This window comes from Thalassophryne amazonica, chromosome 18 (genome assembly GCF_902500255.1).
Source record: "Thalassophryne amazonica chromosome 18, fThaAma1.1, whole genome shotgun sequence".
Classification (NCBI taxonomy): domain Eukaryota; kingdom Metazoa; phylum Chordata; class Actinopteri; order Batrachoidiformes; family Batrachoididae; genus Thalassophryne; species Thalassophryne amazonica.
The window spans coordinates 39,731,276-39,757,792 of NC_047120.1; the positions used below are offsets into that span (position 1 = coordinate 39,731,276).

Consider the following 26,517-nt stretch of genomic DNA (forward strand, 5'->3'; position numbering starts at 1 on the left):
GCTGCTGGATGGTGAATAATTTTTGTAGCGAATTTCCTCTCAAAGTTCGACTGCTGAAAACACCTCCAATCACTTCTGGAATCACAGAGGAATTTTCTACAGCTGCACCTTTCTTTCCCCCTCTCCCTCTTGTGTGCTTCATGAAAATGGAGAACACGTTTGCAATAGTCTAAAAGGTAATTATTTGTTATATTTATATTGTAATAGCTTGGTAAAACAGTTGAATTTTCATTCCTTCTTATGATAGATTTAGCATCTCATAATTGTTCAGATGAGCTGCGCTGACACAATGGCGCGCATTGACACTCTGTGTTTCTGAATTGTTCACGTAATTAATGCGTGGCAAAGATTTTGAACATTTCAAACTTTTCTTTGCACACTTGCACAAAGCTGCGCACAGTTTACAACTGTTTAAAATGATTTTACTCTCTGGCGCGGCAGATTGCATACCAGTGCACAGAAGAAATTCATTAAAGTTTCAAGGCAGCTTAAGATTCAGGCTTTTAATGACTTTCTGGACTTAGCCATTAGACGTGTATCTGTATGAGGTGAAAGAGCTGAACTTGTGGAGACATTCACTTATCTTGGCATTAACATACATGTCTCCAGGTCCTCGGCCTTTAAGGCTGATAGGCGCTTGGGAAGAGCTTGTGGAATCATGAGGTCACTGGACAAAGATGTTTCGTCAGTGACTACGTTTACATGCCGTTAATATTTGCTTTAAGGTCAATATTCCGGTATTTGGTTTAAGGTCAATATTCCGGTTTCTGAATCATTAGGAATAACCCATTTACATGCTTAAGCAGACAGAGTTACTCCTGTATACATGGTCATTGGTATCATTTGGAATATCCCCATCTAAACAGCGACGCACGTCTTCCACCGGTGCTTGATTTGGTCTAGCGTTCGAGCAAATCCTGCTTCGTGTAAAACCCCTCAATACACACTTTATACACTTTTCTCAAACAGGCATTAATATTTTCTCACTTTTCTCTCCTGTGTAAACACTCTCTTTTTTCTTCTGGGCGAGAAGATTATAAACAGACACACACAGAACACAATGCACGTACTGTCCCTTCGCTCACTGCCTCCGGGGGTATGGCTGTGGGACCCGCAAAGAATCCAAGTCATGGCCACAGAGCTCTGCGGCTGCTGTATACCGAGACCCTGCGGCGCTGTGGATTTTTGCGCTCTGCATCAAAACAGTGAGCGCAGTCTCTGGACCTGTTGCCAGAGTTGGCGCAGCTCCACACAGCAGAGAGGGGGGCGGTGTGAGTAGCCCGCTGTGGCGTTTACCAAGCCCACAGACAGTAAGCGCATCAGAGGCAGAGCAATCGCGGTGACCGGTGCCGCAACCGGCCCGCCTGATAAGGACGCAGAACACAATGCGCTGTTTATCTCTGCTTCTGTGGTGTCCGGTGGGCTGCGCGTGCCGCATACAAGTAGTTGCCATACTCAAAAGACCAAGATTCCTTGCGGATAGGACATGCGCAGAACACAAAATAATGGTCCTTTCTATGGGGATATCCCGATGCGCGTTTATATGACCTGATATTCGGGTTAGAAAAGGAGTAACCCAGGGGTCTTATTCGGGTTTTTAAAAACAAGAATATGAGCACATTCGGGTTTTTGCGGGTGTTTACATGGCCATGCGCAACCGGGTTATTGCTAATGTTCCGGTTATGAAAGGATTATTGGCTGCATGTAAACGTAGTCAATGTTGATATCTCTGCAGGCAAATAAAGGTCCAAGTCTTTAGGGTCCTGGCCCTACCTGTCTTGCTGTATGGGTGTGAAACCTGGATCCTAACCAGTGACCTAAAGGAATGACGGAATGCCTTTGGTACAAGGTGTCTTTGGAGGATAGTTTGCTCCTGCTGAAATGCCTTTGTATAAAATAAGTGGTTACTAAGATGAGGTGTATCACTTGCATTTTGAGGAAGCATCGGCTATGACATTTTGGCCATGCAGTCCATTTCTCTGTGCATGATCATGAATGTTGACGATCCCAGTAGCTGGAGAAGACCAAGGGGTCACCCATATTTCACCTGGCTGTGACAAATGTGGGAATGGACTGGTTGTCTGCTTGGGTGGTTGCCATCCAGGACACAAGGTGGTTTCAATGGTGTCGTGGATATGGGATGCTCTTTTTCTTCACTTGCAGAGATTGGTTTCTACATTGAGTTATTTAACACATTTTACTAACAAAACTTGCATTAAATAAGTGGATTTTTTTTTCCATATTTTAAATATTAAATGTGTACTTTGCCCAAGGGCACCAACAATTTTGCACACAACTGTAGCTCCCATTCTATATTTGTGTTTTATATTTCTGAGAAAACCCTTCACTCCCACAGTAGAATGTTTTTGTTTTAACCTTTGACCTGTCAGGAGGGACTGTTTTTGGCTTGGACTCTGGAAAACAAGGCTTTGTCTCTCCCACACAAGTGCAGAGATAAGTAACAAAAGACAAAAAATTTTCGAGCTTGCCGACTAAAAAAAAAAGATAACTATCATGATCTGTGAAGAGAAAAACTCCATGCCGTCGACACACAGATGTGTGTCAGGAGTAGGATAGCGGGAGAGAAGAAAAACAAGTGTATGTCAATGATGTGCAGAGAGGAAACTTTGAGCAAGAATAGTCTTATCTACACTGAGAAGAGCTGACAACCAAGAACGGGAATAAGAAAGTACAGTGAGACAGCAGTCATCTCAAGACTCATGCAAAAACCATGAGAACTGGAACCCAAATCTAACTCGTCCAGAAAAACCTACTTTTCTGATAAATGCTACAGCAGTTCTCTGCTACCATAGACGCTCAAACTCAAATTACGCCCTCTCCGCCCAAGGCCCACAAATTAAAAATTATGTAATAAAACAAATTTAAATTATTCTATAAAACTGTAAGAGATCAGCATATCCTGCCCTGAATTTTCGTCAGAAAAGCACAAAGCTGGCGGTGCTCTTCATCGTAATAGAATTAATGCATCTCACCTCAATCAACACTTTCAATTTGAAGAATTTTTTGCGCAGTATTTCCTGATGAGTTTAATTTTTTCCTCCCATTCAGGATTTTTTTCAGTTACACCATCTGTAACTTTTAGGGTTATGAGGGGGAAAAAAAAAAATCTATTCACATCAGAATCGCGATTCCATTCTTAACGATTCAATAATCAATTTTTAAAACAACATCTCTGTTTCAGTCAGTTTCTCCTCACTGCAAGTTGCTGTCGCACATCCCTCTTGGCTTCCATACAAGAGTTCACGTTGTTATGCCCCCGTTTACACCAGACTGAGACCCATATAAGATCTGCAAGACTGTGACATGTTATCAACTCACAAGTCCTGGCTGGTCTCCAGTTCGATCTGTTATTTGCGTTTACACCAAGCGTGCATTGCGACTGAATTATGCAAGTGAAATGTGTGTTAATATCCACCACAATCAGTGACGCAACCCCATGCAGAGTCAACTGAGCGCCTGTTACAACTAATAGTATCAGGTTGGGAGTGGGTTAGGACCTGTGAAAGTTAACGAGACCGATCATGAGACCCATTTAACAACTGCTGTGAGTGTTTTAAACAGTTCAATACACTCGTACACCTGTTGGAGACCAATGGCGAGCCGGGGGGGGGCGGCTGGTGATAAATCGACAGTTGCATTACTGAAACCACAGCACGGAGCCATCGCATTTCCAAAAATGTTACATTTGTAAAAACCTCAGGGCATTACTTCGACCTTCTGAGGTTAAATGTACATTAAAAATAAACAAGTGAATCAGCTATGATTCATTTTGCCCAGTGTGCACCTCAAACAACCAATAAGGCTGGCTAATCCTGAGGGTCTTCATATCCGGTTGTTAAATGCTGACGTAACGCATCATGTGATAAATCTGTTTCCGGGTCCAAAGACCTTCAAGTTTATAATTAAAGTTACGTCTGTTTGATCCTTTTAAGGATTTATAATTTAAGTTTAGTTTGTGTTTACATTGTGCGCAAACCTCCGTCCCTCTCTTCTCCGCCTTCACCTCCGTTAACCGCATTCGTCTGGTTCTATGGTCAGAACACTTAATAAAACTTTTTCTTTCCTTTTACTTTACATATTATGCACAGGTATAATATACATGTGTTTGTTAATAAAAAAAAATATTTATTACAATAAACAGGACGTTAAAGTGCAAACTTCACTTTCTCCCCAAACGACATGAACAGGAAGCGATCGCAGCAACTCCCATTGAAAATAACGGAGAAACAACCTGCGCGTCTGACATTTTTACACAAAACAAACAGTAGCAACATCTAAAAACCCAGTTAATATATCCAGGGGAGTTTTAAGTCCCTTTCACACCGGGGCTGCTCCCAGTTGCTCCATGTGGCGTCATGACGACGCAGGAATTTCTGTGTCAGGGGCGCGCAGCAGGGGGCAGAGAGGAGGTGAGAACACAGCCTGCAGGTTCTCTGCACAGAGAGGTCAGAGTGCACAGTTTGGCTGCAGACAGACTGTGCACTCTGACTTCTCTTCTACTTGTGCTGAGCTGCAGGACTGCGCTCTGAGTTCTGTTATAGTTTATCTTTCCTCCCTTGACCGTGAGATGCGCGCGCGCACGGACCGCATTAAGTACACGGTATAAAAACAATCCTGCGTGATTTATACTGCGGGAACAGTGGAACACAACAGGAATCATAAATTGGCTCCGAGTCATGCCGGATAACGCCTCTTTGCCCCGACTTGCGCTGGAACCAGGTTTAATAAAACAGGTTTAATTTTTCGGCGCCCGACCTGCTTCCTCCTTTGCGCCCCTAGCGCTGTTGTGGTGCCGAGCTGCATCATCTCAGCACTGAGTTGCTTCCACACGGTGTTGTCATAATGACGCACGGCGCAACTGGGAGCACCCCCCGGTGTGAAAGGGGCTTTAAAAACAATATACAAAGAGTTTTATGTTGCGATGTTAATGCTGTTGTCCGTGTGCAACAGTGCAAGTGCAGCCTGATCAGATCATCTCAGTGCAGTTCTCAATGTTAATGATAACGCGCCTTTTTTGTTTGGAGCTGGAAGTTGAAAATCACATGATGCGTCACATCACACTTAACAACCAGATAGTGAGTTAAGGCCCCCTGATATTTGCATGACTTTGATGCACGCCCTGTGTCATGCAGGAGAGTAAACCCGTCTTTAACAGGCGTAGACTGAACGTCAGAGGGGCGTCGGTGCATGCAATTGCGCAGAGAATTAAAAAAAAAAAAAAAAAAATTCTCATGCAACGTTGCGCAATCTACTCGCCAACACTACGTGCAGCTCGTCAAGTCGAGTAAGGAAGAAGTGAACAGTGTGTGGTTGCTTCAGCGCATCGCATCAGAGCACAGCTTGTATAAACGATTATAACGAGATGTTAAATCTATCATGAACATACTTTTACAGCTGCACACAAGGAAAGAACATGCAACTCTTTTACCAAGCTATTACAATATAAACATGACAAATAATTAGCTTTTTAGACAGCTCAAAATGCTTTCTCCACCTTGTTCAGCGCGCCCATGAACAGCTGCGGCGCTCCTCTGTGATTCAGGAAGCAATCAGAGCCATTTTCAACATCCAACTTGCAAAACGATTAATCCGCTACAAAATAATTATTTTATATATGCAGTGTCCAGCGGATGGCAGCAAGTGGAACAAAGCACAGCATCCAGCTGGGAGCACAGCAGGTGGGACTGTCACAACGACGTGCATGCAAGTGCGCGGATCAAAGTCATGCAAGTGTCAGGGGGCCTTTAGAATGCTACACACTGCTGACACAGCAAAATAATAATCACTGAAATCCTCTTCCAAATGTAGTTTCCACCTTATAAAATGCTGCAGATACCACAGAGATCATAAGCATGTTCTCCTTCTAATCAACAGGCATTACACAGATTAAGAACCTTTGTTGAAACATATTATTACCACATAAGGAACAGATGTCAGATAATAGGCCGGCCCTGGCCTGAAGCCACCGAGCAAGTGGGAACAGCTACTTCCCCATGAACCCGCTCCCTTTACGGACAGCTCTTTGTGGCCAAATCCAGTGCACCTTGAGATAACAAACACAGGCTACACCTCGGGGATGACGATGGTGAATTCAAGTGCAAATTACAAATAAGAGCCCGACTGCCTGGGCAGAATCTGGTTACTGCACACATCGAGACCCTCCAGTCAGGCTTGCAATTCAGAGGCAAACTCTGCAGCCGCTTCTCCAGAGGAAAGAAACGTCAGTGAAAGTCCAGGTTTTCCAAAAGAGCATAATAATAATAAGCCAGCAGTCAGATAACAAAAGATAGCTGTTATATTGTGTCTGGAAGACAAAGCTTAGTGTGAGGGCGCTAACCCAAGCTCGAGGCACCTTCAAAAAAAAGAGGGGGGTGGGGGAGTAGTCCACTGAAGCCTCTAGACCCCTTAGGCTGGGCATACACTAGGGATGCAAATCGTACAACTCACGATTCAATTCGATTCTGATTCTTGGGGTGACGATTCAATTCAGAATCGATTTTCGATTCAAAGAGCTCTGAGAAATAGTTATATTACTTAAAAAATGTTTATGTTTAAGAAAATGCAGCTTTACAAGGTTAATCAAGTGATTCTAAAGATGTAAATTTACTTATCTGCTTTGCTCGTTCAGAGTTGACTGGCAGTTTAGCGAAGCGCTGGTCAGTAGTCGGCAGAGACCACTGCTCCGCTCCTTTTAGCTCCGGGTGATGACGTAGCATGTGGGCTTGCGGATTTGAAGTGTTTCCGAAGTACTTAACTTTCATTTTGCAGATTTTGCACACTGCATAAGTCATGTCAAGCTCCTTCTTACGCAGCAAATAATAAAATCCAAAATGCGCCCAAACATTTGCCTTCAGCAAAGACGGTGCTGGGTCAATTAGCTCTTCATCCGCCATGCTAAGCTTCAGCTCACAGATGTTTGAAGCACGCTGGAGCCCCCCGCCCCTCGCGGAGACGCTGTAGTACGGAAGCCGTTGCCTGACAAACAGTACACACAGCGAGTAAGCAAGGAAATGTTTAATAAAATGCTTTTTAAAAATCGATTCAGAATCGTAATAAATAAGAATCACGATTCAGACGTGAATCGATTTTTCCGACAGCCCTAGCATACACTGTACGATATTTCAATCGTTGTACTTGGCTCCAGCTCAAACTGTGCGATAAAACCGCAGGGTTTAAAAGTTCAGAGCGCACGATTCATGTTCTCGCACTGTACAGCCCGATGCTCTGATGCGATCTGACTGCACACGTACCTTCAAAAATCACACGTCGGAAGGTTTTTTTTTTCTTTAAAAAAAATTATTTCATGCCTATCGATGCACAATAAAGCTGAAACTCGGCGCGATCCAAAAAATTCTCGCACGAGTGAAAAATCTGCTTAAAAAGGGCCAAAACTGGCACAGTGTAAGCTCGCCTTTAAGGGTTTTGACTGTCACAACAACCCATTTGTTGCATTTCATGTAACTTCATTAATCCCACCATAGCGTCATTGTGCACAGACCACGTGTGGTCCACGTAGTATGCAATAATAGACAAATTTGGAAGATTTTGTGCTCCCAAAACTGCCCACCATTTTTAGAGGGAAGCTACGTGCATTCAGGAACAAACTCTGAACCCAGTGTTTCACCTTCAAAGACTATGTCTTAAAAAAGTTGAAGATTTTGGTTAGGATAAGGGTTCAGGTTTAATTTTTTTTTCATGCATAAAAAGTATAGGGTGGAATTTTCCACCCTATACTTATACATACTGCACTGGTATACAGGCCTGACTGTATGAAAGCTCATCTATGATCAATGAACACAGATGCAGTCAGAGCCTTGTGTCTGTATCTCTATTAAGTTCCCTCAGACTGTGTGCATTCATCACCGTACACATTATAAGATAGCCATTAGTTTGTTACAAACATTCCACAAGGAACGCTTTTGTCTTTTTAGAATGCGCTGAGGCAAGGCGCTGGGATTAAGTGTTTCTTTGTGTCCTCCCAACAGGAAAAAATAAAAATTGAACAACAACAATGCTAAATCTAGTCTTTAGCCATATGATGTAACAGAAATACATCCCAGGAGGAGTGCTTTTTATTTTTAAGCTGCAATCACAGCCAGCCAGTCTATAGTTGTAGGCTTGCACATCAAAGTACACACACATTTCCAACTGCAAAACATCAACTGAGTTAATGCTACACACTGCTGACTAGAACGATCTAGCAATGCAGAACGATCTAGCAATGCAGATTTAGAAAAACAAGTGGAACTGGTGAGGAGCACTACAGCAAAGGTAAATGTCAACAAGTCTTCTCTGGGTGGAGTTGAATTGGCAGTTGGCAAACATAATGGTACATTACTGCCACCAACTGGACCAGAGTGCACGACGGCTAACTGAAAACAAAAAACAGAAAGGAAAGACGCACACCTATTGTGACAGAGACATCCATTATGTGGAAGTGGTTTGGAAAAAGCGACAAAGCACAGATAGATGCCTTGCAGTTAATATATATATACACGAGGTCTATTAGAAAAGTATCTGACCTTATTATTTTTTTCAAAAACCATATGGATTTGAATCACGTGTGATTACATCAGACATGCTTGAACCCTCGTGGGCATGCGAGAGTTTTTTCACGCCTGTCGGTTACGTCATTCGCCTGTGGGCAGTCTTTGAGTGAGGAGTCGCCCACCCTCTCGTTGATTTTTTCATTGTTTAGGAATGGTTCAGAGACTGCTGCTTTGTTTGATCCAATTTTTTTCAAAACTGTAAGGCACAACTGAGGACACCATTCGATAAATTCAGCTGGTTTTCGGTAAAAACGTTAACGGCTGATGAGAGATCTTGGTCTGGTAGTGTCGCCGTAAGGACGGCCCACGGCGCCTGACGGCGATCTGCTCTTCGAGGCGGCAGCGTCTCGCCGTTTCAAGTTAAAAACTTCCACATTTCAGGCTCTGTTGACCCAGGAAGTCGTCAGAGAACAGAGAACTTTCAGAAGAAGTTGGCATGAGGAGTTTATTCGGACATTCCATTGTTAACGGACATTTTGTAATGAAAGAACGTGCGGGCAGAGTCGCATGTCGGGCCGGACCCGACCGTGGGGGGTCGCGACAGGAAAAACACCTCCGTTGGAAACTTTAACAGGCAAGTTGGAACATGCCCAAGCTGTTAAACAATTTCTCAGTTACTCACTTGTTGAAAGTCATCAAAAGCCGCCTGTATTTTACAAATGGTTTTCAACACGGAGGTGTTTTTCCTGTCGCGGCGCACACAGATTGGCCGAGTCGTCACGGAAACGACTCGCCGAATTTGCGCGCACGTCTTTCATTACAAAATGTCCTTAAACAGTGGAATGTCCGCATAAAGTCCTCATGCCGGCCTCTTCTGAATCTTCTCTGTTCTCTCACGACGTCCTGGGTGAATTAAGCCTTAAATTAGGATGTTTTCAGGTCGAAACAGGCCGACGACGGCGCCTGAAACGCTGCACGACGTCCTGCTGCGTGGGAAGTCCTTACACCAACAGAAACACCCCATAATCTCTCATCAGCCGTTAAACTTTTCACCGAAAACCAGCTTAATTTCTCGAATAGTGTCTACTCGGATATTCCTCACAGGTCCAGAAAAAATGTTGATAAAGCAACGCGCGCCGTCTCAAGCAGCGTGTGAAACAAAGGAATTCAGCCGAGAGGGCAGGACCACATCTCACTCAAGGCCTGCCCACAGGGAAATGACGTCACAGACACGCGTGAAAAAACTCACGCATACGCACGAGGGTTCAAGCATGATTGGTGTAATCGCACGTCATTCAAATCCATATAGTTAAAAAAAAATAAAAGGGTCGGTTTATTATCTAATAGACCTCGTATGTGTGTGTGTGTGCAATATTCTATAGCTCAAATAACAAACTCAACAGTCATACGCTTCAAACAGGCATTCATTCATTTTCTGACACTTCTCCAGGGTGAGGCTGCGGTGATATTAGACCAAGCAGCTCATTCCACACTTTTCTATCATTGGCCAAGACCTCTAACTCTTCCTGGGGGATCCCGAGGTGTTCCCAAGTCCCAGGGTCTCTTCCCGGTTGTACGTACCTGGAAGATCTCCCTAGACAGCCTCCTCACGAGATGTCAAAACCAACTCAACTGGCTCCTTTCGATGCAAAGAAAGAAGCAGTGCCTTCTGGATGCTCATACTTTTCACCCTGTTCCAGAATGTAAGCCCAGACAACTGACTGGCTTGTATCCACAACCTTGATCTTTCGGTCAATACGTAAATGTCATGACCATGGGCAGCACTGTCAAATTACATATCGTGATGAATTGAAATCAGTCCATATTGGGGTGGGGTGGGGGTGGAATGATAATATATTGTGGACATATCACCCAGCTCTATGATACAACAGCAAAATGCTATGTCGGCTAGTCCGTCTCATTTCATAACTGTCGGTTTGGCCTCTGTGGCCTCCAAACGCGAGATCTTCGTAGAACATAGCCTTTGAAGTATACGACTCCCAAGTTGAGACACAGCCATTATTACAACTTCTCTGACCAACACCATGTTTGATGTCGTTAGAAACTTTAAAAATCTTCTGCAATGCCCTCTAGTGGATCTTTTGCCGCAGCAATGCAACAGATGCATGGAAGTATGAGGGTCATGGTGGTTACAGTTTTACAAGCACAGATAGATTTACACACAAACGAGCCTTTAGAGTCCATGCAGGTGTCACAGACTGAATGGTCCGCCCTGCCTCTACTTGGCACGCGTCATTTCAGAGCTCAGCCGCTTGTCTGAGACAGCGTCTCTTCACCCAAAGCGATCAGATGGATTAATGTGATTATTATCCATCAGATGACAAGATAAAACCTCTGAAATCATTCTAAAGTCAGTTTTAAGCAGAAACGAGGTGATACTCTGTGACGCTTTGAAATGACGGATTTGCAATGAATGCATCAACTAGCAGCTCGTGCAAGAAACAATGCTGAAATGTGAAAATGATTGTTGTACAAAACCTTCAGATATCTGTCGCTGAGATAGATGATGAGTGGAGTGCAGTTTGAAGCAGAAACAAGGTGGTAATCAGTGAACCGCTGCTAATGACACATGCGCAGTGAAGGCAGGGCGGACTGATTTTTAAGGGGGACCGTTGGGTTTGCGACACTGGAAGAATAGCAGGCATGCGATAGAATTCTGGCCCGGTACTGGACTCCAAGCGTGCTCAACCGGAATAATCGGTATGTGATGCATCACCAAGCCAAACAGTATTTTTTCGTAAAAATAAAAAAAACCTACTGCAGATATAACAACTTCCTGAACACAAACAGATGTTGAAGTCTGCTGAAAAGGAAACAAAAACACTTTTCTTTGTGCAAATTATTAGACCATCATCTCAAACGCTGCAGAGGAGCAGATGTTCTGAAACATTTTAAAGCTGACAAGCGTCTCATACATTCAGGTTAAGTTACGTTGAAAAAAAGTTTGTTTTTGGAGGGGTTTTTTTTTGTTTGTTTTTTTTTGTAAAGGAAAAATGAGCCGGAGTGCGGCTCATAAATTAAGCAGAAATTACCTTTTTTAGAGCTGAAGCTTTGTTTTTGTGTCCCGCTCGAGCATCACTCGGTGCTGCGGCGGCAGCGGCGCTCCGTCCGTCCGTCCGTCCGTCTGTCCGTGCGGGTCCGAACCGAACCGTCCGAGCGCTCTGCACGTTTCCACCGGGCTCCGAAAATAAAACTCACCCGCCCGCACAGTGAGTCCAAACGCCGGGGACCGTCACGGCAGCGACACCCATGGGTGAACGCGGCTCACGCTCGGTAGCAGGTAGCCACGGCACCGACCGCCGCTTATCTCCGGAGCGAACGTGCTAATTGTCCACCGCTAAAGCTGTCCGCGCGCGCGCGTGTGCGTGACGCAGCCGTTGGCCAGTGCCACGCAGCGCCGCAACATGGAGCTCCGACCGGCCAATCACTGTCAAGCTACTCAAAGCGAGCACACAACACTACCGGCGCTGACCTTCAAAATAAAACCCGTTCTTCGGAGACGGCGACCAATGGGAATTTCACATTAAAAGGAAAATGTCTATAAATGTTCGTTATTAAATTATGCAGCAATTTAAGTCATGATAACTGATGTGTTTTCCATTATGTATCTGATTTTTTGTTTTTTGTTTTTTTTTTTACAACAGCTTGCTGCAGCTGAATATGCTGCAGGAACAAACACACAAAGGATGAAAGGCAGCCCTGATGAATTATTTATGATGCAAAGAGGCACTAATAACTAAATCATTCATAATTATTCAACAGAAACAAGACTGACACAAATTGCATTTCAATCCCTCTTCCCTACAGGCCACATAGTTTGATGTTTGAAATGATGGATGGAGAAGTGGACGGCGTGTTTAAAGACATTACGTGACCCCTTTTCAATCTGAAACAAGATTACAGGCCTAGCAGACAAAATAACAACCAGGGTTGATGTTACATATGCGCAGCCCAACTGCACATAGTGTTTGAAGAAAACACAAAACACTGATTACAGAACATGCTTCCTCTCCAAGAAAATAATGTCAAAGAAGCATAAATCCACAGGCATGTCACAACCTGTTCTGGCCTAATCGGTACCAAAAAAAGCTGGCAAAACAATACTTACAGTCAGGTGCATAAGTATTTGGACACTGACACAATTTGTGTATTTTTTTTTCCTCTGTATACCCAAGACAATGGTGTTAAAATGACACACTCAAGATGAGATTTTTGTACAGACTTTCACATTGAATTCAAAGGGTTCAACAAAAGCATCATACTAACTATTGGGAAATTACTGCCATTTTTATACACAGTGCATCAATTTTCAGAGCCTATACATAGTTGGACAAACCAAAAATACGTACAGTCTGGCAGCCAAGAGTGGTATTTTGAGTCAACCTCATATTAGTGGATAAGTTTTTTCTCATTTCATTTAAACATTGCATACATACAACCATGTATGCATACAAACAAGAATGCATGTATGCATACATGCATGCATGCATGCATGTATGCATATACATGTATACATTTCTGGAGAATGTGTAAAGTTTTGACTCACTGGGTGCAATGTTGACAAATTCTGGTTTCACAGAATGCAAAACATGGAGAACCACACCCTAGTTTTTCTGGGTCAGGCTAGGATAGTACATCACCCATAGTACATTTATACATGCACACATGTATACATCCATATATGCATGCATTCACTTTGGCTGGTAAAAAGGGTGTCCAAGGCTCTGTAGTTGTACATTACGGGATGGGTTTTGAACTGATTATCCAGGTTGTTCTTGAAACTGTTGAAACTATTTGCCATTGATATTTCTTCTGGAAGGCTGTTCCACCAATCAGTGACAGACCACAAGAAGAAATGTCAGTAAGTGCAAACGAACGTTGCAAGTCACCGAATATGTCTTGTACTTCATTTGAACTAATCAGTAAGAAATACAAACAGATATGATACTGGACATTAAATCTCTTTGGAATCGACAGTTCTCAAAAACTGAGTGTCCATGCAAGAAGGAGCCTAGTGAGGGAAGCCACCAAGACACCCATGGCAGCAGCTTCTCTATCTGTGACTGAGGAAAGTTGTGCACAATGCAACCTTTGTCTGTTGCACCACCAGATCTACTCTAGGCTCCAGGCTGCCATGTGCCTTCTGGCAAACAGCAACAGAATTTTCATGTCTTCTTTTTACAAAAATCCCTCTCTGTTGTACTCCATCATGAAGCTGTATAACTAATAATGCAACAGAAAAAAACAAATATGGCGCTATATGCACAGTTTCTCCAGTAACAGATTAGGGCCCCTTCACATATATTACGAATGTGGTTGAATTGTGCATGAAGCAGGAGTCGTATGCAATATGTGTAAAATTGTAGCTGCCTCCAATGCCTTGTACACCTGTTGCTACAACTATTTGCGCACACCAGAGGCTGAAACACAGAGTGTGCCCTGTGAGAGCCCATTCAATCTTTCTCGCAGCACGTGTCGGCCAAATTCCAGGTGACACACGAACATCTAACATCGCTCACTTGGCACTTAGAAAATGTGTGGCCATTCGCGCTATTAGCATGACAACAGTCAGCAGACGATCACTTTCGAGCTGGCGGTGAAATCTGTCTAAGTGCCCCCACGACTGTGGAGTTGCTGAGTGCACATGTCGCGTGCCAGAGTGTCGGCTCCCCCCACAACACATGCGTGTGTTTTGCGCACTCCCCCCACTACCCCCAACACGTGCATGCATGTGGTTTGCGCGCCCCCCAGCAGGCAAGGCACCTCTCAACGGATCACAGAGTGACACCTTGGTCTGTGCACTGAATGGACAGGGGGCGTGGCTGGCTGTTAACAGCAGCAGTTGACATCTCTGGTCCTGGACGTCACAGCTGCAGAACACATACCGTGTTTTGACGGACATGTGTGTGTGTGCTTGCTGTCCTCACATGGAAATACATAAAAACATACATTGATTTGTGATGGCCTGGAGAGCACGCACAATGACAGACTATCCCAGCTGAAATGAACCGTCAGTTCATGTGGACACTCAGCAGGTGATCTGAATGTCACGTCTGTCTGACAGGACATGTATGTCCTGTGAGCGGCGCGCCGCAGGACTATATAACAAGCCAACAGAGTGACAAATACGCCACTTTCAGTCACATATCAACAAAAATACACCGTAACAAATGCCGTTTGGTCAGTTATCACTGCGCTTTTTACTCTTTTTTAAAAAATACATTTATGTCCTTTTTCATTTCAGGCTTTTTTCTGCACCTTTTACAGGATAGCGATGGTAGCACAGTGGTAAAGTTTGTGTCTGGCAATCAGAGCTTTTGTAAATTGCAGGTTTGAATCCCATGGGTAGCATCTATCTTTTTTCACCGCAGCTGCGTGATGTGGTTACACATGCTCCAGCTGCTGAATTTCAATTTATTTTCATTTACATAGCACCAAATCACAACAAAGTTGCCTCAAGGCACTTCACACAAGTAAGGTCTAACCTTACCAACGCCTCACACTGTGTTCCCGCTGCGATGGTTTTGTGCACACTTGTGCACGACACTGTTGCATGCATGAAACCATCACAGCGGAATTGTTCACGCCTGCCTGTCGGCTCAATGTTTTCGTGGTTCGCTCATACGAGCTGTTACACCGTGATTCGCCCTGATTTGTACTTGTCTGTACTATGTGTGAAGGGGCCCTTAGATTAGAATGGATCAGACAGAACTTTATTAATCCCTTAGGAAGACTCCCTCAGCGAAATTGAGGTTCCAGGAGCATTGTATAGCAACACACAGGGTAAGACGCACACAGAGTATCAAAAGTGAAAGTAAAAAACAATTTGCAAATATAAATAAATAAATATAAATACCATAAAATACTGCTCGCTACTGGTTTACTGACTGTCACTGTTCCTCTCCTTTCCGTACTCTGTCTTCCTGTTACCCCTCCCCCTCCCAAGTGAGGAGTTGTACAGTCTGATGGCCTGAGGGATAAAGGAGTTTTTCAGTCGGTTGGTCCTTCACTTGAGAAGGAGCAGTCTGTGGCTGAAGAGGCTCCTTTGGCTGCTGATGACGGTGACTGCCATCGTCCATAATGTCCACAAAGGCCTAAATCTCCTTCAGAGTTATACCCTGTTCACATAGATACTTAGTGGGACTCTGCTGCTGCCTTCCAAGGGAGGTTGGCTCACGTTTATGAAGGTGGTGGGGGAAAGCCATTTGGGGCCTCATTTTTGGAATAGATGAAACCACAGGAGAGCCATTACCTTTGACCCGACACAAAGCAGCGCGCAACTGCAGAGCAAATGTCAGTGATAATTTCCAATTCACACACTTGCCATTTTCAAGCCAGGCACACACAATCTTTAAATTGCCCTCATCTGTGGACACCAAAGGGAGTGTTGGTCAAAAAATGAAGTATGATCAGATGCAGTGCTGGTGCACCGCTATCATGAGGCACCAGAAACTGACTGTGCCATAGACCACCAAAATCCTGGTCTAAATGTTGCATGTACTCGTACAACTGAATTGAAAACAACCATTAAACAAAATTAAAGACTAATGAAACTCAAAGGCACCCAGAGAGTGAATACCTCTACAAGGCTACATATTCCCCACCAGCAAAACAGCCACTTTCACTTGCATTTAGCAACAAACATCAAGCCTTGTTTCCTAAAAAAAATATCTACATGATCATAAAATTTCATCAAGATACATTAAAAAGTTTTTGAGTTCACTGTTGCTATGTGTCGAACATTCTTCTAGATCCTGGTTTCATAATATGTTCTGGATCAACTCAAAAATTACATCTGTAAATTATTTCATAGGACATTATTTGTCTGCTTACAAAATGTTATCAAAGTTTATTAATAAGATATTTTTAAAATAAATATTTCTGAATGGGGCAGCACAGTGACTTAGTATTTAGCATTGTTGCCTCACAGCAAGGAGGTCATGGGTTTGATTCCCGCCTGTGGCCTTTCTGTGTGGAGTTTGCATGTTCACTCCGTGTTTGCGTGGTTCCTCACAAACCTCACTGCTTCACTTCAGGGAACTTTGGTGATTGTTGTCCGCTTCTGTGCTTTGACACATTGCTGCAGATCAGTCAACTAACAGTCAAGTATCCAGAAACCCTCTAATTGAGTTTGCATTCTGAATAGTAGTGTGCCGTTTGCTAATGCACCCCAACTCATAAAGTGAATGGCAGACGGCAATCTTAAAAGATTTATTTCATGTTATGCCCAAAACACACCTGACATTCAGTGACTAAATATAACTACTTTGTGGTGGCACAGGACCAGTGTTGCCACAGTCACTTTGAAAAAGTAATCCAATTACTGATTACTCCTTGAAAAAGTAACTTAGTTACTTCACTGATTACTCAATTGTAAAAGTAACTAAGTTAGATTACCAGTTATTTTTAGTTACTTTCCCCAGCTGCCGACAACAACCCTCTGCCACCTCAACATGACAGTGATACTTGTTTTACAAAAACTCACTTTATAGTCACCCTTTCTTGACTTCAATGAAAATCAATACTTGTTTTATAAAAAGTAAAATAAACACATCTTTCTTGACCTCATATTTAACTGTTGACAGCACTGTAACAGTAAAACATGCAGTTTCTAACCTACATTGTTTATAAATGTAACTATTAAAAATCTTTCTAAAATTTTTCTCTAAACATTTTAGTTGTTGAAATTATTATTATTATAAGTAGCATTAGTAGTTGTAGTAAAAAAAAAAAAAAGCTTCAAAACTGGACCTTTAATCTAGGGGTGTTGTGGGGGAGGCAGCATCCCTGCCCCGCCCCACACCCCCTTTCTGACTGGATTCGCCCTTGCTTTGGCGTTTGAGCACAAAGAATGGATAATGTTTATTTATGCAGAAAACATGACCAGATTTACAGGTAAGAAAGTTTTATCACACTTTTACGTCATGTCATCCTCAGGAAGAGAGTTTAGGTGCATTTGAATAGAAAAAAGTGTTAGTTGTTGACACGTTGTGGTGGATCAGCTGTTTTTACTGAGGAGACACAGAGCGGTTCAGCTCAGAGTTCTAAATAAAGGGGAAAAAATAATAAAAATATCTTTGTAAAGCTCAGTGCAGGTGTGCTATTATCTCTGCGCTTTGAGAGATGAGGATGAGTCATAGCTGCTGCAGAAAACTGCGGATGAAAAGCTTGCAGCTCGCTTAAAGTGTGCAGTTCAGTCTAACCCAGAGCTCTTGACCACAAGTCAGTTTAATGCTGTGATCAACCCACAATGCAAAAATAATAGTAACGTGCAGTGACTTGGAGAAGTAACTTTAATCTGATTACTGATTTGGAAAGATTAACACATTAGATTACTCGTTACTGAAAAAAGCGGTCATATTAGAGTAATGCATTACTAAGTAACATGTTACCGGCATCACTGCACAGGACACATCCTATATGCAACTGTGCAATGTATTTCAGACATCTACTATAGCTTGTCAAGATAGGGCCCTATAAGTCTCAGATTTTCAATTAGTTTTTGGCTGCAAAGAGGATAAAAGATAGAATGTCCTGTTCTATACATCTGACAAAAAGATAATCTCAACAGTATAAGAAAGATGATAATCCAGAGGTAACTGGTGTCATCTCTTCCTTCCAACTCACACACTTTGGCCTTATCATCTTGATTCAAAGATGTTAAATATTACACATCAGCTGATGAACTGTGTTCATTTCAGTAGGAATAAATTTGCCAAAGGCCGCACATGCACTTTTAAGAGGTGTCTGTAAATGTTAATGAGGAATCCAAGAGAGGCTCTGGAAACTGGCTGTGGTGCAGAGTTTCTGACAGTGTGCTGCAATTACGTGTGTGCACGAGTGCGACGATCAGAGATAGCTGAGCGGTTCACACCCAAAAACCTGCGGAAATACTTCCACTGACACTGAATCAATCCAGCAGAGTTTTCAGTACTACCATCTCACCCCCTGACTATCTCCCTGTCTAAATAATAAGAAAAACACTAAAGGTGAGTGTGCAGCCCTCTCTACTAACTGACTGGACAGGCAGGTGAGATTAATGGGGGCTGAGAGACAAGACTGCAGAGAGAGAGAGAGAGAGACAGAGAGAGAGAGAGAGAGAGAGCAGAGGATCTGTGGGGAGCCGAAAAGCCGTGAGAGTGACTCAGTGAAGCCCAGTCGTGGAGATTCTGCTCATCTAGTGGCGCTCTATGGTACATCAAAGATCACCATGAGGTCACAAGCACCCGAATAGTTATGGGTACTACTTCTAAAGGTATACTTAACAAAAACAAATTAAAAAAAGGCAACATTTTCATCTTCACTGTCATTTTCCATGCAATGAATTAAAAGATCTAAAATTTCTTTGATGCACACAAAAGGCATATTTCTTTTGAACTGTGTTCACAAATTTGTTAAAATCATTATCAGTGAGCACATCACCTTTGCCAAGATAATCTATAATACACCAACAGAGGACCCCAGCGCAGAGAACCACAACAAGTAAAAGCTGGTTTATTCGAAACAGTTCCAGCAGGTTATGCCCAAACACTCAATAGCAACAGTACAGAAATTATGACAGTCCTTGGAGTGGCAGATGATGGGATTGGTCACTTTGATCTGATGAACAAGGCAGATCAGTCCAACAGGCATCAGTGTCTTCCAAGGGGCCAGCAGAAGAGTTAAGCAAAAATATAAGCAGAGGTTCAATAAACAGAGATCTGTTATACCAGGCAACCAAATTAGGAATCATCAGGGCACGTCACTTTTTCCACATTTTGTTGTAAATTCATTTTTTTCCCCTCAAAATTCTACTCACAACACCCCATAATAACAACATGAAAAAAGTTTTTTTTTTGGAAATTTTGCAAATTTATTAAAAATTAGGCTTAGGAAACACAGAATGGCAGCAGATGTCAATAACACAGAGAAACAACACAAGAAGAAGGTATGAAGCTAGGCAATCTGGTGAGGAGGTTATATTATTGTGAGCGGTTATAAAGGTTGACTAACAATTCATCACGGAAATTCAGTGACCCTTGAACTATATCAAAGTAAACAAGAAGTACAGCTGCATGCAGAAAACAGATGTGATATCAAAGTAAAAGCACAGGAGATATCAAACAAGGTACAGTCATAAGAGAAGCAGATCATCTAACAAGGAACACCATACTAGAGATTGCAAAATATAAATAACATCAAGAGGAATCGTCAGAAAATCCAAGGAGCCATTAACACACACATTAATTACTCAGTAACAAAGTTTAAGAGAAATAATCCATTTGTGTGCATGAAAGAAATCTTAGATCTTTCCACTAATGCATAAAAAATGGTAATGAAAAGTGTCGCATTTTGTTAAATATTAAAATGCGACACTTTTGTGCCACTGGGTTTTTTAAGATTTAAGTCATAAAATAATTTTCTTTGGCACCACTATAATTTTATTCCTTAGCATTTACATAAGGGATTAATGATATGATATTGCCAATATGATCAAAATTCATGCTGTCTGGAAACAATTTAGAATTTCAACTCCTGAGGTGGAGAAATTCAAGGGATCAGCTGCTATGACCAACAATTGGTAGATTTGGAAGTGATTTACAAGAAATCTTTTGGATGTTAATGTAAGATGGGTCACAGGCAGCTAATCTCAAAACATCACACATGTGACGTGCACACGCGCTTCCTCCTATAGTTAGCATGCATGATGGTGATGAAGGAAAAGCCAGTATTCACTATGGAATTTCCCCCCCAGATAAATTAAGTGCCCTCCAAAAGTACTGGAACACTTGGTATTTCACACATTTTAATTTGCTTATACCATTTTAAATACAGAAAATACAAATATATTTCAAAATGAACTTTATTAAACTCAAACTGAAAGCAAATCTCTACAACTTGATATAAATTCATTAAAATATTAAAGCCAAGGTGACTGATTGCATAAGTAATGGAACACTTTGGTATAATACCTGTAAATAATCACTTTTATTGTCAGTTTTCTTCAAGTCAGCGGATGGATACGTCACTGAATACATCTTTATTTACATCAGTTATGAAGAAATACAGTGTGGCATTCTATGGTAAATCGGCGCGGAGTAGATGGTTCTCAAAAACTGAGTGACTGTGCAAGAAGGAAAAGAGTGAGGACACCCAGACAACCCAGAAGAAGTTATAGGCTTCTGTGGCTGTGATTGGAGAAATTGTGCATAGTGCATGTTTTGCATTTTGTATCACCAGTTATACAGCTTCATGATGAAGTGACACCAAACTTGGTATGGGGGGGGGGGGGGGGGTCACCATACCAAGTTTGGTGTTGATTGCTTACTGTGGCAGTTCACTCCGAACACAAACCGTGCCACATACATACATAGATTTCCTTTTATTATATATATATATATATATATATATATATATATATATATATATATATATATATATATATATATATATATATATATATATAATGATGAAAGTATTCAATTATGGCGGAATCATTATTATGAACTGTTTAATTGTATTAAAAGTAATTCATGTGCAATGAACAATATAGACAAACATGAAGAAGTGGTCAGTTCTACACAAGAAGTTAGTGATATTGTTATGAATCTGAGTAATAATAAGACATGTGGTGCAGATAAAATATCTGCTGAGCATTTTAAATTTGCAAGAAGAAAACTCTTTCCCTTGTTAGATATTTGTTTCAATGGGTTTTTAATTCATGGTATTTTACCTAATTCTATACTGTCTGTGTTTTTAGTGCCTATTGTAAAGGATAAGGTTGGCAAAATAAATAGCAAAGACAACTATCGGCCTATAGCTCTAGCCAGTATTGTATCAAGTCTTGGAGAGGGCTATATTTAATAGAATTGAGAAGTTCACGGTGACATCTGACAATCAATTTGGTTTTAAGCCAAAATTTGGCACTGATATGTGCATTTTTGCTCTCAAGGAGATCTTAGACTTTTATAACCGGCACAATACCACAATTTTTATGTGTTTTATTGATGCCTCAAAAGCATTTGACCATGTAAATCATGAAAAATTGTTTCATAAACTGTACAATAGAGGAGTTCCGAAATATTTATTGAGAATTTTAGTGTATTGGTATGCTCACCAGTCTATGTGTGTGAAATGGGGAAACTAAGTATCTTCTCCCTTTCATGTGAGGAATGGGGTAAGACAAGGCAGTATTCTCTCACCTTGCCTTTTTAATGTGTATATGAACGATCTGTCTAATCTGCTGAATCAATGTAGGACTGGCTGTGGGGTTGGCCATACAACCATAAACCACCTAATGTACGCCGATGACCTTGTAATTTTCTGTCCGTGTAGTGCTGGGTGGCAGCTGTTAAAGGTTTGCTCTCAGTACGGTATAGACTTTGATATTAAATACAATGCAAAAAAGAGCAACATCATGATTGTCAGAAGTAAGGAGGACTCTAAATTGTGTTTTCCTGCCTTCTCTCTGTCGGGCAGCATCCTCCAAGTGTGTGATGAAGTGAAATACTTGGGACATTACATAACCGCGCTGACCTGTCTGATGATAGAGACATTCACAGGCAGCGTTGTATTCAATATGCACAAGCTAATATGCTTGTTCGTAAGTTTTCTATGTGCTCTGTACCTGTTAAAACTGCACTTTTATAAAGCATATTGCACTTCAATGTATACTGCCCACCGGTGGCGGCATTACAAACAAAGTAGTATGCACAAACTTCAGGTTGCATACAATGACGGCATGAGAATGCTGCTTAAGTTGCCGCGATGGAGTAGTGCCAGTCAGATGTTTGTAAATGTCAATGTCCCAACCTGTGCTGCTGTGCTCAGAAACCTCATGTACAGATGCATGTGCAGACTCACAGATTGTGTAAACAGCATCATTCACACCCTGACCAGCCCTGCACAGAGCTCGGTCAAGTTCTTTTCTAGACTGTGGAAACATTGGCGCCTCAGTTTACATGGCCATGGATGAAATTGGTCTTTTATTGTCTTTTTTTGTTTTTTGTATGTTTCTCTGTTACTATGGACCATGTGTCTGAAATAAAGTTTGATGATGATGATAATATATATATATATATATATATATATATATATATATATATATATATATATAAATTTACATCACATTGTAGAGATTTGCTTTCAGTTTGAGTAATTTTTTATTTTCTGTATATTTGTATTTGAAATGGCATAAACAAATTTTAATGTGTGAAATATCAACTGTTCCATTACTTTTAGAATGTTTGTATTTCGGTAGAAATTAAATTTTGTCAGATTTGTGAAATTATAATTTTTGGTTTTTTTTTAGACTACTTAAAAGTAATTCAGTGGAAATGTGCTTACCATGAACATTATGGTAAACACACACACACACACACACACACACACACACACACACACACACACAGGTAATCAAAACAAATCAGCACAAAAGAAGACAGCATAATTTGCGCCTTGTGTCAGCAACTCAAAATGTGCCATGAGCCTTGCCGCTCATACAGCAGCAACAAAGCATAGCAACCAGTTGCTAGGGAGAGACAAGGCAGCTCCCTAAAGAGATGATTTGCTCATTTGGTAAGTCAGCCACATAAAAGCAAATTCCCTCAAGGTTAGTTCAAAAATTCTAAAAATAAAACAGTAGGAGAAAAGTGATCTGTCAATCACAAACTGTAAAAAAAAAAAAAAAAAAAGACTTCACGTGCCATCTTTAACGTTTGCTGAGAATGGATCGAGAAAATGCTCAGTAGATATCTGCACATATTAAGGAGCTCGCATCTCCATGGAAACACATCAGTTTGATTAAAAAAAAAAAAATACAGTGCATTACAGCAGTGTTCACAATATCCTGCGACTGCTTTCATCACTTCCATTGATCTGTCTGGAGCCTGGAGTGAGTCACCTGTGTTACCGACAGTGCTGCTGCAGTGTCAAAATTTCAATAGTACTATAGCAAATGATGGAATAACTCTTAGGTTGTGGCATCACTGTATTTATAAGGCTGCAGAGTGGAGTTAATAGAACAGGCCGGGTGGAACTGACTGAGTATAACAGGAAGTTTTCTTGTTTTCTCGAGGATTATATCACATCTGATACCGGAGTGTGCTACTCGAAATCCTTTGTCATCTGTTCTGTTGTGTGTTCAATTTACTAATCTGTACACCTAGACTCCACCAGAACAGCTTGTATTTTAATACTATTAACATTTTTTTTTATTCCATTCTTGCAGGTATCTGCAATACAGTATAACATATTGTCACTTTGAAGCTATTTTGAGAAATGACTTTTGATTATTTGGCTGATAAATCACATTTCATTTTGAGTTTTGATCATTTTTGTCTCTTTTTTGAACATGACTTTTCATTGCAAAAATTCAATACTTACCCATCCTCCCTGCAGTTGTTCTGATGCAAATGACCTGAATAAAAACTGTTCTGACAGTTTTGGTAGTTATGAAGAACTGACACTAAGCCCAAAAACTTTAGATGGAGTCTGACCAGATAGCACTCTGTCAAACTGAAGTTCAAGCAATCCATAAGAAAAATTATTATGGAGCATGCAGTATTCAGTCAACACACACACACACACACACACACACACACACACACACACACACACACACACACACACACACACACACACACACACACACACACACACACACACACACACACACACACACACACACACACACACACACACACACACACACACACACACATCTTCAATCACTTACTGCAATTAAGGGTTGGGGTGAGGGGGGCTGGAACTGGATCAAAATAAGTGAAATTGGAGACAACTCTACAGTCTTACATTCTAAAATCTACTTGCTTCCAAACTGCAGCTGTTCTCTTGCAGAGCTGGAAAAAGTGGTTTATCTGAGCCAAGGGGCCTAAGGAACAAAGACCTGGTGTCCTGCCTTCCAGACATCTCGTGCATGACTATAGAGCTGGCAGTGACTTCAAAGTTCCCTGCAAGAAAAGGCCCTCTGGCACCAAACTGTAGGTTTTGTTAGACACACTTATGCTCCAGGCTCTAGGCCCTAGAGCCTGGCAATTTGCATCATCCTAGAGTGTAGGGTGATGCCAATTTGCATCATCCTAACCCCTTTTCATTGCTTCATGAGAGTTATCTAATACCTGCCTTTTTGTCGATCTGTTTGACTTCTGAAGCAGTTTTTCCAGATTTCTTTTCCAAGACAATAAAGAGGTACTCTGCAACAACAGCACCTGCAGGTCTGAGCTTTGAAAGCCATAGTTTTAATTTGATCCACATTTATTGTCTCAAGTAGAAGGGCTACTGAGAGAGTGGTACACCCGCACCTTGCATGTCTGACTGATTCAGGAAAGTGAATGCATTGTGATTCATTCATTCATTCATTTTCAATCACTTATCTGGGTCTGGGTCACAGTGGCAGCAAAGCAAGTAGCTCATCTCACACTTTTCTATCCTCGGCCAAGTCCTATAACTCTTCCCGGGGGGTCCTAAGGTGTTCCCAAGTCATTTGGGAAATATAATCTCTCCAGAGTGCCCGATGTCTCCCCTGGGGCCTCCTCCCAGTTGGACGTGCCTGAAAGACCTCCCTAGGGAGACGATTAGGGGGCATCCTCACCAGGTGCCAGAATCACCTCAACTGGATCCTTTCAATGCAAAAAAGCAGCGGCTCTACTCTGAGTCCCTTCCGGATTGTGATTTAGTGATTCCATACTAAACTAGAAGCACTCGGACAGCGCAAACCTCCGCCATGGCCATAGGGTCACTGACGTCAAATGGAATAATACCCTTTGGCAAAGAGACTTATTCCATGTTGTTTCACGCATCTACTGTCATGTTTCAGATTCAGTGGTTAACCCTCTGGGGTCCAAGGGCATTTTTTGGACAGTTCACTCACCTGGCATAAATATTTTATTATTGCTGTTAACAGCTCTCCCACAATCAAGTATTATGCCTCTTTTTTTCAGGACAACCTGTACTTTCAAAATATATATGCTATAGTTGTGTTTTATAAATGTAATAAATGTTTACAATCAGAAATAAGAAAGGAAAAAGTAAAGCGGGAAATAATTTTCCACACATTTATTCAAAACACACAGCAAGCTATAATAAACTAGTAACACATCACTCCTAAAAACGATCTTTGGTGTGTCATGTGAGGTGAATCTGCCCTACGACTGCATTTTGGAAAACCATGTGACAGTGAACCAATTCCGATTGGACACTCACATTGCTCACATCATCACACAGCTTCTATGAGGAGTACAAAGATGGTGCACGGTGGCTCGAAAGTTTGCGGAGGTAACTTTTCAGCAAAAAAAAAAAAAAGTACGTTTCTATCTTATATCATTAAAAAGTTATTTATAATTTAGTAAAGCTTGGTCTCAGCCGTCGTATACGACAGCGTCGGCCCCAGAGGGTTAAACCCTTAGATCTTCAGCAAATGTATTTATAAAGAGAAACTGCATGAACTACACAAGTTTTTTTTATTTTCTAATAAGTTTATTCAATGAGGAGAAACAAATGCTAAATTATTGTTGTGTCGTAACTTAATTTTTGTTCAGCCTTTGCGACCCGTCTTCATGATGTTAGATGCAAAAATGTTGAAACTGGCCCTATCCTACAATGATAAAGAATCCTTAAAAAAATTACTGGATCCGGATCGTGTTCCGGATCATTACCAAAATTTAATGACTTCTAAGTTAGGCCAAGATACACCCCTGGTAAAAATTTCATTGAAATCCGTTGAGGATTTTTGAAGTAATCCTGCTAACAAACCAACCAACCAACAAACGGATGCGACCGAAAACATAACCTCCTTGGCGGAGGTAATGGTCCTGTGTGGTGTTGATGTTTGATAAATTGTCCAAAACTGAACAACTTTATCTTCGTCAGGCACACAACTCTTCCTTCATTTTGAATCTATATGGGCTCCAAATTGTAACAGTTACAAGCTTGCGGTCAAAGGTGATGTACCCAAAAAAAGATAACATAGGACTTAATTTTACTGCTT

General features: G+C 41.6%; 1 protein-coding gene across 4 annotated transcripts in view; it reads right to left on the reverse strand.

The window, feature by feature from the left end:
* tanc2b (tetratricopeptide repeat, ankyrin repeat and coiled-coil containing 2b) overlaps nucleotides 1–11,881 on the reverse strand; it is a 381,104-nt gene extending 369,223 nt beyond the window's left edge. For all 4 annotated transcript variants that reach the window (XM_034193361.1, XM_034193366.1, XM_034193364.1 and 1 more), the window contains exon 1: nucleotides 11,564–11,881. The gene's annotated coding sequence lies outside the window, so the exon portion shown is untranslated. The remainder of the gene's footprint in view (nucleotides 1–11,563) is intronic.
* Nucleotides 11,882–26,517: the final 14,636 nt, after the last annotated feature.